Here is an 18,804-nt window from a genome sequence, read left to right on the forward strand (position 1 = left end):
TCAATTACATAACTTAGTTATGGAAAACTTAGCTGTTTTCCAATTATTGTTAGCCATGAAACTTGGACCTTTTTTCCTCATGGAAAAAAACAATAGTGATTTCTTTTCTTTGAGAGCTCAATTGTCTGGAATATTTTAGGCACAAGGACATCGGGAGGAGTGGGAGTGAGGTCAGGGAGAGAAAAGCCAATGAATTTTGTGCTTTACACCAAAGCCAATTTTGCGCTTTTACTAATGGAAGGTGATTATAGAACATTTAAATGTCAGAAAGGTTTGAAAGCCATTATGCTTCTAGTTCAGATCTTAAAGCTTTCCTGCTTAATGACTAGTGCCTTGGTAAGGTGGGTGTGCTGCCATCTTTCTCTGCCTCTGTCTGTGTCTATCTCTTTCTCTCCCCCTGCCTCACTCCTTCCCCCCTTCACAGTCTCTCTCTCAATCTCTCTGTCTCTGTCTCTCTCTCTCTCTCACACACACACTCTCTCTGAATGCAGCAGTAATGAGTTGAGTCTGCTGTTATTTGTCATGCCTTCCACAACTTCTGTATTGCTGTCAGGTGGCACACAGCATCTTAGCAGCACTTAGAAACGCTGACATAAAATACAAAGATGATCCAATTACACTTTCAGCAACTGCATTTCATTCCGCTAATGCTTACAAATTAAGGGCGTCTGTCGCTGCCTACATGAGACCGTGCAGAGAGCGTCTCCCATCTCATGAATTTTAGAGTGTGCTCTGCGGAAATGCAGAAACCGATCCAAAGGTAAGGAGTTGACACAGAGCTCGTAATCCCTGTCTAGTCAGTATGAAAATCTGTCTGTGCGGGGAATGCAAAACCTACTCACCCGTGGCGTCCTGGCCATCAGGGGTGTTATTTTACCAGATCAGAGGCAGGGCTTCACTGACATGAAGCATTTAAAGTGGAATTATTTTACTGGCTTGAAAAAAATGTGCACGTGCTCAGCTCATTTCAATCAGCACCGTTTGGGTAGTTGTCCTTTGCTTTTAAAAACTTTCAGAAATGAATAACATCCTCAAGAGTGTCCATGAGATCTATTTCAGCAGGCAGGCTTCAGAGAGCCAGGCTCTCCTACATAGAAGATAGGGGATGAGCAGGATATTATGGATGGCTTAGTCTTCCCTGTCCTTGTGCTTAGGACCCAGGTCACTGGGCTCACACACCCAGCTGGGGGTCCTTAGCAACGCGCCATTGTGAGAGGCTCCTGGTTCTCTCCTTGGTCATCCATCTGCACCTAAAACTTTCACATTTCCTCCAAATGTCTGAAAATGCAGATACTTCATTCTTCAAGCACAGCTCAGTTCATGGGACTTTCTCCTGCCTACACCAGCCAGGCAGAAGCGCCACCGTGCCCAGCAGGGAGAGACTTGCTCCTTTCCACGTTCAGGACACCCCGAATCCCTTCTTGGGATTCACTAGGGCAGTCACCTTCTGACCCACAATTCATGCCTTCAGCTCCTAGAGATGACGCAGCTACATCTCGCCATCTCTCCTGGTTATTTTTACAGGAACTTCTATTTAACCGATGCACTCCACCTTGTACTTCTGCAGCCAAATCTCTGGATCCCAGTTTATTTCTTTACATTTTCTCTTGCCCCAAAGTCACTTTCAGCATATTTCTCAAGTCTGTCTGGATCATTCCAAAGGCCCTGTGAGTTTCAAGCATTTAGGCTTCCTTTCCCAATGCATCCTGCCCAAATTTGCCCTGCATGCCTTCTCTGGTACATCTAAGAAACACGCCAGCTTCTAACTGATGGTAGTGAGTGACACAAGCCTTCATGGCATGAATTATGACATTTGACTGGCTGCACATGCACCAGGAATCTAGAGTACAAAATGCTCTGCCATCGCGGATGGCAGAAATGAGAAAAGAAAGCCCAGATTCCTTAGGAGTGGTTTGTTATGTGATGATAGATCACTGAAACAGGGATTTAAGAATCTTCTCTTCTCTGGGACAGTGTTCAAATCAGGATGTAAAGCCTTATCCCCATGTGACTGTGGACAGATGGTATAGTCTCTCTGAGGCTTGGGTTCCTCTTTTGAATAGTGAGAGTATTGGACTAGATGAAGAGCGTTCATCTGTATTTGGCACTAGATGAAGTGCCAAGTACGGGCACTGACTCTTCCTCCTTCTCCTTCCACACCAGCCATTTCTGTCAAATCCTAACAGCCCATCCTGGTGAGCTCAGCTTGGGGCTCAGAATCCTACCCACCACAAACTTCCAGAGAAAAAGGATGATGGATGCCGACAACTTAGAGCAGGTGTTTAACATGGAATCTGTCACCCCTTGACTGAGTGATTTCTAAATTTCTTTCCAATCCTAACGTTTCCTGTTCTGAAATATCTTTTTGCATTGTGTGGGTACCAGAAGACACAAATGATGCCTACGGCTTCTGCCAACTCTGTTATCATTAAGTTACACTCATACTTGACTCTTGATCTGCCTTTCTTTCTTCAATACCCTCATGTTCTTTTGTGGAAGTTCCAGGATCAATAAAAACCAAGGCTCAATGTCTTGGCCACTACGTTACTCCAGATGGCCACTAAAGCCCAGTCAGTGCCCCCTACAGAAAGACTGGATTTTGTGAATGTCTTGGCTCAGGACGAAGAAGCGAGATAAATGAGGAGGAAGAGCAGGCGTGAAACAGAGCAGGACCCTATGGTCCTCCCATTGCCCCTTGTCTTCTGCCTGCCTTCTGTCTGTAGAGAGACTGTGGTCAAGGAATGCACTTAAGCAGAGAAATAAGAAAATGCAGAAGCAGAGGAAAACAGTCAAATGAGACCAAATAATAATAGTTTAGTCATTAAGCCAAGTCAAGGACTCTTAGTTCCTCCTCAAGGACTATAGATCATTCTGAGCCATGTCCTGCAAGCTGTCTTACAGATACTGAAACCCCACCAGGTGGAAGAAGCTAGACTGCAGCCAGGACATCAGCTGCCATAATTCTAAGAACTGGCCTCAAGGAAATGGGAACAAACTGACCCTGGAACTGAAGAAGAACTAAATTCAAAACAGTTGAGGTGACGCTGGTCAAACCACCCATGACCAATTCCGGAGTGACTGTCAGAGCTAACTACACTGTTTCTGCACGTAGCCCCCTCCTTCCATCTATAAAGACTCTTGCCCCCTGATTGTCAGTGGAGGAGTCAGCCCTATGGTCAGAAGTCTGCCCTTCCCCTTGCCCCCTGTGGCTGGCCACCAAAATAAAGCAAACTTTTCTTCCCACCAACCCTACCTCTTTATTGGCTTTAGAGCAGCAAGCAGCTGGATCCCACTTTTTGTAGCAGGATGAGAGGGAGAAGTGAGACCAACCAGGAGGAAAGACCTGCACTTGTAACTTCTCCAGAAGCAGCTTTATGCGGTTGTTCCACTTTTGAAAAAAAAATAATAAAAGCACATGACAATTTGTTTTCTTTATTGTTATATTCTTTTCATAACAGCTCAGCTAAAGCCACATACTGCTGGAGTCAGCTTGTCCTAAGAATTAGTCTTTTCAAACTGGCCATAGAGATTTGATGAAAGTCATGGGCTTTAATTGGCTTTCTCTTCATGGTCTCCCAGGGTGGGGAGTATGACCGAGGCAGGGGTGACTGCCTGGCTCCCTGGGGCGGAGGTCTTATCGCTTCTCCCCAGGAAGATCATTCTTTCTGTTCTAACTGGGCTTTCATACTCCACTGGAGCTCTGCACAGATCCCAGGCTCGGCAAAGACTTCTTTGTGTCCTGAAGCTGGGCTGACTCTGTACCCAGTCCTAGGGATGAGGAATCAGAGTTATCTTGCAAACTTACTGAAGGACCCCCCCCCCATTCCTATACAACCTCCATTGCACTTGTGGAAAAGTGCTGCTGCATTTCTGCCAAGGTGATGGGCTGTTGGGGGAGCCGGATGGTGGAGGGCTGCTTCGGTGTAGCCAATTTGCCTTTGGTGATCTCCTCTCCTTTGCCTGCTTAGTCTGGGCATTGAAAGCACAGGCTCAAGCCTTTCCTCTCCCCAAAAGCTTTCCATGAGCACCTCAACCCACCTGTGCCACCCAGTCCCCCATTTCAAAGCCCATTTTTCCTTGTAAACATGGTGGAGTATCAAGCCTCTCCCTCTGGGTAGAGCTGAGAGTCCTGGGGGTCGGATTGTGAAGCAGCTCTGGAGCATGGTGTAGCAGATTGGAGACGGGGCAGCCTTAGCTTTATATGCCTTGGGTTCTCTTTAGTGCCCTGAAAATCAGAGCACTCGGTGTGTGCTGGGAAGCACAACAGCTGAGGGAGGGAAGGGACGAGGGAAGAGGATTCTTCCCACTGGCAGCACAGACTCTCTTCATGGATCACTTTCCCTCTCTGGGATTTGAGATTTTTCCCTCATTAAAAAAACAGAAAGGGAATTTCCTTTTGTGGTTCAGCAGAAATGAACCCAACTGGTATCCATGAGGATGCGAGTTTGATCCCTGGCCTCGCTCAGTGGGTTAGGGATCTGGCATTGCCATGAGCTGTGGTGTAGGTCACAGATGCAGCTCGGATCTGGTGTTGCCATGGCTGTGGTGTAGGCTGGCAGCGCTCCGATTCAGCCCCTAGCCTGGGAACCTCCATAAGCTGCAGATGTGGCCCTGGAAAGCAAAAAAAACAAAACAAAGAAACAAACAAAAACACCCAAGGAGGTAGACCAGAAGTTCTTTAGGGGCTGCATGATTGTGCCTCTTAGAGGTGGTCCTTGGGACAAGGATGACTAGTCAGTTATTGGTACATGGGGCTCCTTTTGGGGTCCCCACGCTCCTGTATGACATGTGACTTGCACTTCACTCTATGTGATGGTCTGTGTGCCCTTTTGCACCCTTCCTCAGAGCACACACACACACACATACACACACATGCATGCACGCACACATGTGCACACACACACTTCCCTGAGACTGGGGGGAGGGTGCTGGTCCACACTTTCTGCTGGCCCTCAACCCTCCTGAGGGTCCTTTCTGTGAGCCAGTCTTGCTTTTCCTTCTGTGATGTCTCTCTCCTCCCCTCAGGTGTCATCCAGCATCGGTAAAATGGTGACAATAGAATGTGGGCACCATTCAGTGACACAGGCATGGGCAGCAAGCATGGTGCACATTTTGAGGCATCACCTTAAATATGGACCATGACCAGCTGACAGTAAGGAAACTGAGACCCAGGAAACTGAGTCAAGCTTGCCTGGCTCCAGTGCCCACAGGGTTCCTGTAACATGCCACAGTGCCTTTCCCATTTCAAATCCTCCTGGAAAGTGAGCAGTGCACCCCCAGGCCTGCATTTGGCAAAAGTATGGAAGTTCAAGGTGCCACGCGTACTAAGCTATTCCAAGACAACAGAGAGCCCAGCTCTCTTCCCTCTCCAGCAACTGCTTCCCAGAACAAGGGCCTGTCTGTGGTGGAGTGGCACGTGCATATTTCTTCCTCTGGAGTGTTTCTAGCTCCCACCTCGTATGGGAAGTTCTTACTCTGGTGATGGGGCTGACAGAAGGTGCGCCACTGGGCACTTTTGTGGTGTTGTCATGAGGGGCAGGGGGCCAGCCAACAACTGGGTTTTATGATCCAATTACTACCAGGAAAAATGCTTATGGATACATTATTTATCTCCTAACCAAAGGGAGCTATTTCACGGTGACCGTTTCTCATCGTTGTCTTTTTCCTTTATCTGAACTTGACCTGAGAGCCTGCTCTGGGCCTTCTGCACTGGCGCACATTAGATAAGTGACTTCTCTGGAGCTGCTCACTGAGGGTCAGGAGCCAGCAGTAGGCCCCTGGGGGAGGCCAGACACTGGAGGACAGCTGGCACAAGGTGCGTGTCACCACTGAAGGTGGAGTACGGGTTTGGGGGGCAGATACATTTGGTTAACACCCATCTCTGTTCCTTATAGGTTCTGTGATCTGGGTCAAGTTTCTCACGTCTTCCAATTCTCAGGGTTCACATGTCTACAATGGAAACGCACTATCGATCCCCAAATTGTTGAGAAGTTTGCACCACATACAGTGAGTGTGTTGAAAAGTGTGGCACCAACACAAGGAAGAGGGCAAAGAAAGGGAGACTATTGCGTGCTGGGAAAATGCAAAGCTAGGGGAGAGAAACACCCAAGTTTACACTCAGATGGGGGTCGGGGGGGAGAACCTCTTTACCCTCACCTGGTACGGCTCTGCCAGCAGGCTGCCGCTGACTGGCAGAAAAGGGAGTCACATTCTAGAAGCTGGACCGAAGGAGATGGCATCCCAAGAGAGGAGAGCAGGCCGGGAGTAGGACCTTGGGATCTTGTAGGACTGGATATACTCTGGCAGGAGCATGCCAGGGGCAGTCCTGATCAACCACAGTCTGAGTCCCAGCAGCAGGCAGGCAGTGCCCAATCAGCTGCCCGGTGAGCTCTCTTGACACACAAGCAAATGGCACACACTTGGGAAGTGGACCTTCCCCCCCGCCCCAGGTCTGCCCCTGTCACTGTGCTTGTTGATGGAGAAGAACAAAGCCACGACCCCCGCAGTTCTCTCTCTATTCCCGGCATCCTATTGGATCAAGGTAGAATTTAGGTTTTTTTTTTTTTTTTTTTTTTTTTTGTCTTTTGTCTTTTTTGTTGTTGTTGTTGCTGTTGCTATTTCTTAGGCTGCTCCCGCGGCATATGGAGGTTCCCAGGATAGGGGTCAAATTGGAGCTGTAGCCACCGGCCTACGCCAGAGCCACAGCAACGCGGGATCCGAGCCGCGTCTGCAACCTACACCACAGCTCACGGCAACGCCGGATCCTTCACCCACTGAGCAAGGGCAGGGACCGAACCCGCAACCTCATGGTTCCTAGTCGGATTCGTTAACCACTGCACCACGACGGGAACTCCTTTTTTTTTTTTTTTTTTTTAAGTATAGCTGATTTACAGATTGGTGCCAATTTCTGCTGTACAGGACAGTGACGCAGTCATACATATGTAAACATTCCCTATCTTATATTATCTTCCATCATGGTCTATCCCAAGAGATCACATATAGGGTTTTTTCTAATATACTTTATATTTTAGAGAAAGTTTAGCTTCACAACAAAATTGAGCAGAAGGTACAGAGATTCTCCATCTCTCCTTGCCCCCATGCTGTCAACATCCCAGACCAGAGGGTGTGTTTGTTACAACCAATGAAACTATGTTGACACATCGTTGTCATGCAAAGAGCACAGTTTACATAGATGTTTTGCTCTTGGGGTTGTCCATTCTGTGAATTTGAATAAATATATAATGATATGTACCCCATTATAGCATCCTACAGCATAGTTTCACTGCCCTAAAAAATCCTCTGTGGTCCACCTACTCTGCCCCTGTAATACTGGTGACCACTCACCCTTTTACTGACTCCGTGTCTTTGCCTTTTCCAGGATGTCACAGAGTTGGAATCATCTAGTGTATAGCCATTTTGCACACTGGCTTCTTCTACTTAATAATATATACTTAAGCTTCTTCTGTGTCTATTCATGCCTTGAGATTTTTTTTTCATAAGTTTTATTGCAGAATAGTTGATTTACAATGTTGTGATAATTTCTGCTACACAACAAAGTGATTCAGTTAGACCTATCCACATATCCATTCTTTTCCAGAGTTTTTCAGAACTCTTTCTGAGGGTTCATTTCTTTGCAGCATCAGAAAATATCCCCTTGTCTACATGCACCTCTTTGTTTAACCCTTTACCAATGGAAGAACATCTTGGCTGCTTTCAAGTTTCTGAAATTATGCACCAAGTTGCTATAAAAATTTGCGTGCAGGTTTTTATGTAGGTATAAGTTTGGACAAACTCATTTGGACAAACACCAAGGAGGGAGACTGGTGAATCACATGGTAAGAGTGTGTCTAGTCGTCTGAAAAACTGCCGCGCTGTCTTCGGTAGTAGCTATTCCACTTTGCATTCCCGCCGAAATGAATCAGGGTTCCTGTGCCTCCACATCCTCACCAGCTTTGAGGTTGTCGGTGATTCAGATGTTGGCTTTTCTACTCTCTACGTATTTTGGCTAAGGGTTTTTTATGTAATTTTCAAATATTTTATCCCAGTCTGGCTTCTCTTCTCATTCTCTTGGTACTGTCTTGATCAGAGCAGAAGTTTTTAATTTTAATCAAGTTCATGGATTTTGACTTTCATGTTGTAGCTAAAAAGTCTTCATTATGCCCAAGGTTATTTATGCTTATTCCATGTTCTCTCCTAAGAATGTCTTAATAGTTTTGCGTTCTACATTTAGGTCCATTTTGAGCTGATTTTTGTGGAGAATGTGAGGCCCGTGGATTCATTTTTTCACATGTGGATGTCCGGGGTCCCAACATCATTTGTTGGAAAGACTAGCTGCTCCGTTGCATCACCTCTGCTCCTCTGACAAAGGTCCGTCAGCCGCATTTACGTGGGTTTACTTCTAGTTTCCCTGTTTGCTCTGCTGGTTGACGTGCCTGTTCCTTCCTCCGACCACACCGTTAGGATCACTACCGCGCTTAGGTTTGAAGTAGGGTGGTGTCAGCCTCTGACTTCGTTCTTCTTCAGTGCTGTATTGACTATTCTGTGTCTTTTTCATCTCCAGAGACACTTTGTTCCTTGAGAGCCATGAAATAAATAGCTGATACTTTTAATGGGATGGCATTAAATCTCTGGGTCAATTTGAGAAGAACCAACACCTGGAGGATATGTAGTCTTACTATCCACGTACATGGACAATCTTTCCACTTATTTAGTTCTTTGATTTCTGTCATTAGTCTTGGAGTTTTCCTCATACAGAATTTGTGTGTATGTAGTTAGATATATATCAAAATACTTAATTTTTTTGGTTGGTAACATAAATAGTATTGCATTTTTAATTTCAAATTTTACTTTTTCTTGATGATATTTAGAAAAATGATTGACTTTTGTGTATTACCCTTGTATCCTACAAACTCGCTATTATTACTTCATAGTTTCAGGAGTTCGTGTTGTTTCAGATTTTTTACATAGACAATCATGTCGTATGTGAACAAAGACAGGTTAGTTTCTTCCTTCTCAATCTGTATATTATTTGTTGTCTTTTCTTGCCTTATGCATTAAGTAGGACCTCTGCTACAATGTCAAAAATAAATGGTGAGAGAGATATACTTTCTTCATTCCTGATCTTAGTGGGAAAATTTATACGGTCTCACCATTAAGCATGATGCAAGTTTTTTGTAGGTCTCAGAGTTAAAGTTTACCTCTTATCAATCTTCTTCCTTCCCAGGATGCATCTCAGTGTGTCTTCCTTCCCACACCTTTCTCTAGAGTGCCATCATCCTAGACTTTAAAGATTTCCCTACATCAGTACAGTGAAACTCAGACTTCATCAAATGAGGTCTTTCTGTTGCTTAGTCCTGGTTGGCCTGGCTCTCACGGGGTGGTAAGTCTGGCTCTCATTGGGGTCCATCCTAGTCACCCTGCAGAGAACGAGCTGGCATTCCTTCGAGCCCACTCACAGGGTACTTCCCCACGAGGGACATGTTTATAGATGAGAATTCATTGTGGAGAAATGGAGCCTCTCTGCTTATCAGAATATTTAATTAATCCAATCACCCCATTTCCAATCTATGAGAGATGAATGGAAGGTTTCTTGTAGTTGAGTCAAGCACTTTATTTATATAGCCATCTGTTCCAGTAAAGCAGTGCCCTGCGAAATCTGCACAACTTTGGCACTGCTGCGAGCTTTATTCAGTTCTGGTTATTTGCTTTCAAAATACCAGGAGCAGAAGGTGTGGTTGGCTCCCTCTGTAATTGTTTGTTGGGGTGTGTGTGTGTGTGTGTGTGTGTGTGCGTGTGTGTGTGTTTATCACAGAAAGAAAAATGTATTTGGTATTCGTGGCTACCCAAGGAACTAAATAAAGCACAGCGAGAATTTGAAAATACTTAGTTCTGTCCTGGGGGGGCTAAAGTGAAACTCGTGTGTCTAGTGACATTAATTCACCAACTCTACCCACTTGTCCCAGGCTGTCTGGGAGTCTGAAGAAGCCTTGAACCAGAGTAATATTTCCCAGCTCTCAATCCCTGAGCTCTCCTTCTTCGCTTTGGTTTCTCAGTAGTTTTCTTTCTTACCAAAAAAGAAAAAAAATAAACAAAGTTGGTTCAGTTTCTCTGCATACCTTCTTGCCACATTTTCCCCCACTTTTCATATGTTGATGTTTTGAGGGGGTCACTTTGATGCTATCGAGACTCACCATCTCTTTGTCAATATGCCTCTTGTGACCTCTGCTCACTCTCCTTTACACACCTTTACTCATGTTTTGCTTGTGGGCCAGTGCAAAAGAGCCTCTCAATCAAGTAGGTATTTTTCCTGATGTGATTAATGAATTATACATGTTTCGGATTTCAGCCCTTCCCAAACTCACTCAGGTCTTAGAGGCTCTGTGGCCCGGAATTGGTTTGGTTAATCGCCAGCAATTTTCTTGAAGAGCTCCATGAAAAAGCCCCATAAAGGTTAAAATTTTTTTTTCCTATTAACACTTCAAAAAACTCAATTAATTGACTCAAAGTGCCTCAGGGAGGAGAATCTTTTCCCAATTATAACAAGCTCTGTTTTGAATAGGAATTTAAATCCTTTTCTCTTCTTTTTTTCTTTTCTGTAGAAGCTTGAAGGTGAGGTTGCTCTCCCAGATCCTCTAGTTCTTTCACAAGGCTGAAATGCAAACAAATGCAGTGGCCTAGAGCACGGTGGGTCAGGGCTCTAGGAGTCTATAACCAGGTCAGAGACTTTGTGTGTGCCTGTGTGTGTTTGTGTGTGTGTGTGTGTGTGTGTGAGAGAGAGAGAGAGAGAGAGAGAGAGAGAGAGAGAGAGAGAGAGAGAGAGGAGCTGGGAGAGGGAGAGAGAGAGGGAGACACAGACAGACACCATCGGTCCCCCAAACCTTTACCAGCAACTTTGCACACCACACCCAGCTCAAGTGTAAACCAGAAACTGTGACATAGGGGTTGAAGGCCCTCTAAACCAGGTCCAGTGAGCAGGAAAAAGGGCATCTCTTGCAAGTTTTACTCAATCTTTCTGTCAGCTGGAGTGACCAGAAAACTCATCCGTGGCTTTATCTGCTTTTGTGTACACACTAAAGAGCACCCTACATGATTAAACAAAGAAGGGACTGATGAATCCTACTTAATAAGGCCAGCTACTTCAAGGGGAAAATAAAGCCCAGCATTTAGCATGTATTATTTCTAAAGGAGGTTTTGCTTTCTCCTCTCATTTTTATGTTGAAAGCAGAGAAAAGCCACACAGCACATGCCCCACCCCCATTCCTTTAACTGTGGGCTTTGTGTCTGGGGATTGGCTGGAGATGGACTTACCAGTGAGATCATCAAGCCTTGTCTGGGGGGGTGAGCTGGGCAGCTGGCTATTAACCCCACGAATGCCAGAGGATGGAGGGTCAAGAGGGACACGCGGAGTCCTTGTCAAGATCCTTAGCATCAGCTAGAGAAGAGAGAGAATGATGGGAGAACAGACACGTTCATCCAGAATGATTGCTACACATGGAATTAATTCCACATTTCTGTTTTTAAAGCTAACTGTCAATTATTATGGAAGACTCAAGGAAAAACAGGATAAACATAAGAGAAAAAATACTCATAATTCCACTGTCCATTGGCAACTGTTAATTATGGTGGTGAATGTAATCATCATTGATTTTATTCAATAATACAGATAATTTAGTGAGCACCGTCCAGGGACTCTATAGCACTAACCTACATTTCATGCAATTGCCCTGGAATTTTTATTTTCTGCATTTGAGCAGAGAGGAAAACTCTCCTACATTCCTTTGAAGTTTCCTTTTCTATGAGTACTTAAGTGTACTTAGGTTATGTTTATGTAATCTTAGTCTTCTTTTCCCACTTGACAATGTGAAAAAAATCCATATTTCTGTAAACTGCATGTTTAAATTACGTAACTTTGAGGTATCATGATATATTTAGCCATTTCTCTATTTTGGGATAATTATGTATTTGAAAAAAAGTTTTCTCTTGCAAATAGTAGCATTATGGCTATCTTTTGGGTACAAGGCTAATTATCCCTTGGTTTAAATTGCCGGAAGTTTCCCAGCCATTGAGCACCTCTGAGGCTCTTGATACACACATCTATTAGTTGTGGAGAAAGACTACAGCAGGCTACCTCTGTCAGTACCCTACAAAACCAGAAGCAACTTTGCCAGAGCCAAACAAAAGACTTTTGCTCAGGTGATCATTGCATATTTAAGCCAACTGCAGGCAGTTTGTTTTCTCCAACCCGCCCTGGATGCAGGAAACTCCCCTGGCTAATCCGAAAAACACGGAGGTTTAACTGGTTATTATTTCCTAGCAAGTGCTTTGAAGTTGGGTAAGTTGTTTCTACAGTTTTGCATGTTTTAAATATTTCATTTTAAAAAATTCTTATGCATTTTAAGGCAAACAGAGAATGGTATTTTCTACTCCCGAAAAAGGAAACTGAGGCATGCAAAATGGTTATTTGATCTAATCACTGTCTCACCCTAAATGTAGACAAGAATGCTTAGGAGTTTGCAGCTTACCCACAAGCCTCGGCTTACCCACATTCATCTGGAAGGTCATTATCTTACCTTCTCAGGGAAAGAAATCTCACTAATTGTCCATCTATGGCAAGGAGATTAACAGGATGTTACATCTCTCTTCCTTGCTGGACATTCCAAGGCAGAATGTTAATATTCTGGCACATCTGCGGCCGCCTGGACCCCGCTGATGGGCTAAAGATACGCTTATGTGTGCTGGTGAAGGTTCTGGGGAAGCCTTGGTGGGTCTGCGGAAGCCATGATTAGTCTGGGGAAGCCATGGCGGGTCTGGGGAAGCTAGAAGGTTAGGGGGCTAAGCTGCACTTCCCCTTCTGCAGACTAAGGCTTCAGAATCACCGGGAGCAGATGTGTTTGTCAATACGTCCTCAGGAGGCACATGAAAGAAGAGAAAGGAAAAACACACCTTCTCAACATCAGCTCGTGTTTTCGTAAAAGTATCTTATTCCCAGGGCTTTGGTTTGTTTTCCTCACAGAACAGCTGGATATATTCTCTCTTCTCCGGGACCTGTTTCTGTGCTCCTGGAAAGTTCTTCAGGCCCAACTCTGCCTAATTCTTTCCTATTGGAATCAATTTTCTTTAACTTGTGGACATTCTGGATTGTTCTCCCACCTCCATTCTGATCACTTCATTTCTCTTGTGATACGTTTAGCGGCACAGCACCTGCTTGGGAATCTGTGTTCAGGTCTCTTAGCAATTCACTTTTTGTTTTAGACTTTGGTTTTTCAGGTTTCCCAAGCTTGGCCAGTTGCATGAGATGACTCTTAAAAACACAGCCATCAGACCCTTTTCCAGGAAAACCTGACTGGTGATTCTGGAGAGGATGCTTAAGTATATGAGTCAGTCAGATGAGGACCAAATTTAGGGAGCGTAGACCCAGGAGATTGCTGCAAAACTGCTGTGGGCTTCATCTGGACTTCTTAGAAATGCAGAATCTCAGGCCCCACCCCAGACCTACTGAACCAGAAAATGTGCTTTTACAGGATTCCAGGAGATTCGCAGGACATGAAAATTTTGAGGCGCATGGGGCTAGATGATTTCTGTGATTCTTCCATATCAAAAACCACAGTGGGGAGTTCCTGTCGTGGCTCAGTGGTTAACGAATCCGACTAGGAACCATGAGGTTGTGGGTTCAATCCCTGGCCTTGCTCAGTGGGTTAGGGATCCGGCGTTGCCGTGAGCTGTGGTGTAGGTTGCAGACGCGGCTCGGATCCCCTCATTGCTGTGGCTGTGGCGTAGGCTGGTGGCTACAGCTCCGATTTGACCCCTAGCCTGGGAACCTCCATATGCCCCCAGCAATTCTGAGTGTTCCTCCCATATTCCAATGCTACCTCCAGCTCTTTGCCTATTCTTCTTTCTCCGAAATGATGAGGGAAATTTTCTCTGTGTTATGTAGAGTAGATGGTATGTTCAGTGAATTTCCACTCTCTCTGCAAAGGGCTTCATATAGAGCAGGGAATCGGGACTCAGAGGGTTAAACACAAAACACATTACCATAGGACAGCTGCCAAGGCATCACATTCTGAAATCTGATAAATGAAAAATGGGCATGGTATCAAATTTAATCACATTTGTATTCAGATGTTGTTGAGAGCAGACACTGATTTATGAACTAGCAACAGACACCAGATTTCCTGCCTATGTTATATACATATGAATGGGTGGACGGATGGATAGATAAACAGACAGGGAAATTATGTTGCAAATTACACAGCACCAGACGTGTTTATAACCCAGATCTCATCAAACTGATATTAAAAAATACTACAGATATAATTTTTTTCTGGGCAGTAGTGGCTGTTGGTTTACTTTCATCCTGAAAAACAGATTTATTTCAAAGGATATTCTTGCTCAATGTGTGCAGTGTTGAAAATGCTTCTGCTGTGCTCCATGGCTTTATGTTATTTGTTCCTAGAGAATATTCTTGACGGGACAGAAAGGGGTCTAGGAATGTTCACACCACTGGCACACTCTTTTGCACACACCCCTTCGCCCCCACCACAGCTCCTTTAAAATATCACCATGCAAAGAGCCACTGCATACACCTGGGACTCCATGCTAAGAGCAAGGCTTTCAGAGGAGCTGTGAGGTGCTGAGGAAAAGGGGAGAACATTCAACATGGATTAATAATGAAAGAGTTAAGCAACCTTATTCACAGGCAACACAGGAAGCACTAGGTTCAGTGTTTCTGGGACATTTAGAATTTTGAAAATAAATCATTTATATAAGACTTTCTATTTTAAAATAGCTCATTGCTTAATGTCACCAAAGAGGTCTAGCCATCTTTGAATTATGATTTCTTGACCAGACCCTCTGGCTATGCCTTTTCCTTGCAAAGACTTCTCAACTTTGGCAAATCTAGCCAAAGTGTACTCATCTTTCAGTGGTCACATAGATATAATCATTCACTTTCAACAAATGTTTGCTGTGCACGGGAAAAATCAAAACCGATGACCTATGGACCGGTATTTTAAAAAAGCAGCTCAGTAGTAGCTAGAGACGAGTCAGAAAAAACATAGACAATTTCAATATAATTAAGAGGAGCACAGAGCTAGATTAACCCAGAAATGGATACACCTAAGTCAGAGTGGGAAGGTATCAGCTAAGGATTCCTGGAAGAGGTGTCCCAGAGAGTGAGCTGTCTCCCACTTATCCTTGAAGAGACAGGTGGGTGGAAATTCCTGGTGGAGAAATAATGAGGGGCCAAGTATTCCCAGAGCTGGAAACCATGGCGGCTGGGAAAAGCATGGCAGTCAGCGGATAATTTGCAACTGTGATGTAACTGAAATAAAACTGTCTGTGGTCTGGGTGAGAGACAGGGTAAAACGACTGCCAAAGCAATAGCTACTCTAATGCGGCTTTGAGGTGGAAGCTCATCACAGTGGTCACCACCTGAGCAAAAGGACAGGCATGGTAGGCAAGCTAAAAAGGGGAGCAATGCAGATGCTCAGACACCAGCAGCAGACCCACGGGCAACAGAGCACGGGCAATGAGGGTCTCAAGTGACAGGAATGTTTTGCAAGGAGGACATGAATTGGGGTAGTTTCAGGTCCTGGTATAGAAGATATTCAGGACCAAGTGGCTGATGAAGAACAAAGGACTTCACCTTGGAATTCTCTGAAGGTGGTGATGGCCTTCATGAGAGAGAACATCCAGAAGAAGGAGATGGCTTCGTTTTTAATTTGATGAGCTTTTTGTAGGAGTAGAAGGAAGATGGGGTACCACTTTGAGGAAGGGTGGAAATGACGTCAATTTAAACCTCCCTTCCCTAAGGAAATTTCCCTAACCATTTGAGCTAGAAAACAATCTCCTTCTGTGCTCCTTCAGGAAATGGAGCATATATTACCCATTGAGAATCCATTACTACTCTGGAAATTTGGTTCTGCTTTCATGTGTTGTTTTATCTTCTTAATTATCTCCTCAAGGGGGAGAACCATGCCTTGTTCTTGTTGGATCGTTCGCAGAGCCTGAAGCATTGTGCTGCATGCAGAAAATATTAGTTGATGTTTGTTAATTGATTTCTTGGATTTGTTTTTTTTTTTCCACTGAACACATTCCCAAGAAGAAGCCAAACCCAGAGTCAGGAAACCATCTGGCAATAACTGCTTAAGAGAATGCTGCTTGGCTGTTACATCTCAGTGGTCTTCTTAAAATAGCTCGCATTTATTGAACATATTACTAAGTGCCAGGCATTGTATTGAATATATATATTTATCATCTAAGAAACAATCCTCTGATATAAAAGATATCTGGGTTTCCAATTTAAAACCTAGGAAAGCGAGGTCCAGAGAGATCAAGCCATTTTTTGAGGTCAGTACACTGAAGACATGACTCAGACCAGACTTCTGGGTCTACCAATTTCAATGTCCATGAAATACGTCCACAGAGAGAAAGCACATAATATATTCTCTGCCTTCTCTTTCCATCTCTTTTTCTACCTTCTAAAAAAATTGATATACTAAGACTAGACAAGAAAGATTTATCCATAGCTGCCTTTCAGAGCTGGGGCCAGAGTGAAAACCCAGTCTTGTAACACTACAATTGCTACTCTGCTCTGCTGGATTTAAGACAAATCTATTGAGACAAGCCTTCTGCTGGATGCTAAAGTTGCCTGCTATTTTTCTCCAAGGCCATACAAACTAGTATAGGATGCATGACAGCAGAACTTGTAATGTTAAGTACTAGGGTGTAGCAGCCCTGGTAAGAGCCTTATAGCTAACATACCACAGGAAGGACACTTTGACACAGTGGTTATATTTCCTTCAGAAAATATGGGAAGGTAGGGATTCTTTCTTCAGGTGTGCACATTAAGATCTGTTAATCCTCACAGAGCCAGATTTTAGCCACCCATCACCTATTAATAAGTGGTTATTGATAGATATTTCAGCAACTAAAGTTATCAGAAGTGGTGGATATGTTAGCACAAGTTCCACTGCTCTTGTTATTCAAGCTAAGGTTGGATGACAGGATTGCTAAAGCATAAGAAGGAATCACTGTACTAAGGGGTGGCATATGGGGAGGTTAGAAGATTCGCTGGAAGACCCCTTTAGCATTTTTTTAGTGGCACACCTGCAGCATGTGGAAGTTCCTGGGCCAGGGATCAAATCCCAGTGGCAGTTGCCACCTCTGCCACCGTGCGTTGAGTTCTTGATTCTTTCTAAGTTTGCTGCCATGAACCCTAGCCATCTAGTTCACAGTTTTTCTCTGATGTGGCTCTTACATGTGTGAGCTCACTTTCCTGTGGTAGATGGATCTGGATTACCTTTTCTCCATTTCAGACGGACCTGGACTTGAACCTCACATGAGTCTCGGGCTTTCAGAACCATAGTCAAGACTGCATGCCTGTCTCTAAAGAGAAGGCACAGAATCTCTGTAGAACAAAAGACTTAGCCCTTTTGTATTCCAAGATGTTCCCTTCTCCTACTGGAGAGAATTAGTGAGGATTAGAACGTAACAAGCCTACTCTCTCTCCTCAAAATTTAAATTTTAATGTGAACAACAACTCAGGTCCCTTTAGACTATTTTGCTCTTCTTAAAGCCTGCTGGAAGACAAGTTTGCCTTAAAATCCTCTAATCATTATTTGAGATCATTCACATAGGCTGCATTGGTGACTCTATCTTGGGTCACTGAAGGTCAAACTTGGGTGAAGCAAGAGTGAGCAGACATTCTTGCCATGTATGGAACCACCAAAATTGCAGCAATTCAGAGTAGGGCAAGACCTTAAGATGCGTTTTACAAGCTCTGTGTGGGCCATATAGAAACTGGATTTCCTGGTGGATTCAGCTCTAAGTATGGCCTACTCCGGCTGGGATGACAAGGCAATAGGCAGAGAGGACAGTTGTCCAGAAGAAGTCAAGTCCTGAGGTCAGATTGTTGAATCAATGCAGGTTCCAATTCCACTGGTTACCCCTGTGACTTTGGGTAAGTCCTTTGGCTTCTCCTTGACTCCTAGTGGAAGGGAAACATATAACAGGCTAAAATAACCCTACAATAATTCCTAAATTTATTGTGAGCATTAAATGGACCAGCATTCTTGACGTTTTTGAGAGAGAGCTTGGCACACAGCAAGCACCCAGTCAATGTGAGGTTTTATTGCAGTAGCAATTAACAATGATTATTTCTGGGAGTGGACGTAAGGGGGAAGTCACTGGAACAGGAGGAAAGAAAGAAGAAGAAATAAACTATAAGAGGACTCAGAGAGATTTCAAGGGAGAGGTGAGGACGTTTAGGGGATATTCGTTTTGTTCTAGACTGGTATTTAAGACAGATCTTAGGTTCCTGAGGTGAAGCCTGGGCAGGATTCCTTTGTTCTCAGCACGTGATAAAATTCAGAAGATGCCAGCTGTTCAGGGCTGGGGGGCTGATGTGTAGAGGAGCTCCAGGAGAATTCAAGGTCAAGTGGGCTGACCCCTGACATTTGAAAGGTTGGATGAAATCCTCATCTTCCATGTGGAGGCCCCTTAGTTTTTTCTAAATCCAGTCCCTGCTTTAATGAGAATTCATGTCTGGTTGTATATGGTCTGGCTTGAACCACAACCACATCAGCCAGTACGATCCCTTTTAGCTGCTTCCGGCAAACCCAAGCTCCTGGAATTTAAGATCCATCTTCAGGTAAATGCGAACTATTCCACTGAGAGTGGATAAGCAATATGGGCCTACTGTGTAGCATGGGGACTACATCCAATTCTGTGTGACAGACCAAGATGGAAGATAATATAAGCAAAAGAATGTAAATATATGTATGGCAGGGTCATTTTGCAGTAAAA

The sequence above is a fragment of the Sus scrofa genome, chromosome 3, assembly GCF_000003025.6.
Source record: "Sus scrofa isolate TJ Tabasco breed Duroc chromosome 3, Sscrofa11.1, whole genome shotgun sequence".
In the NCBI taxonomy this organism is placed as follows: Eukaryota; Metazoa; Chordata; class Mammalia; order Artiodactyla; family Suidae; genus Sus; species Sus scrofa.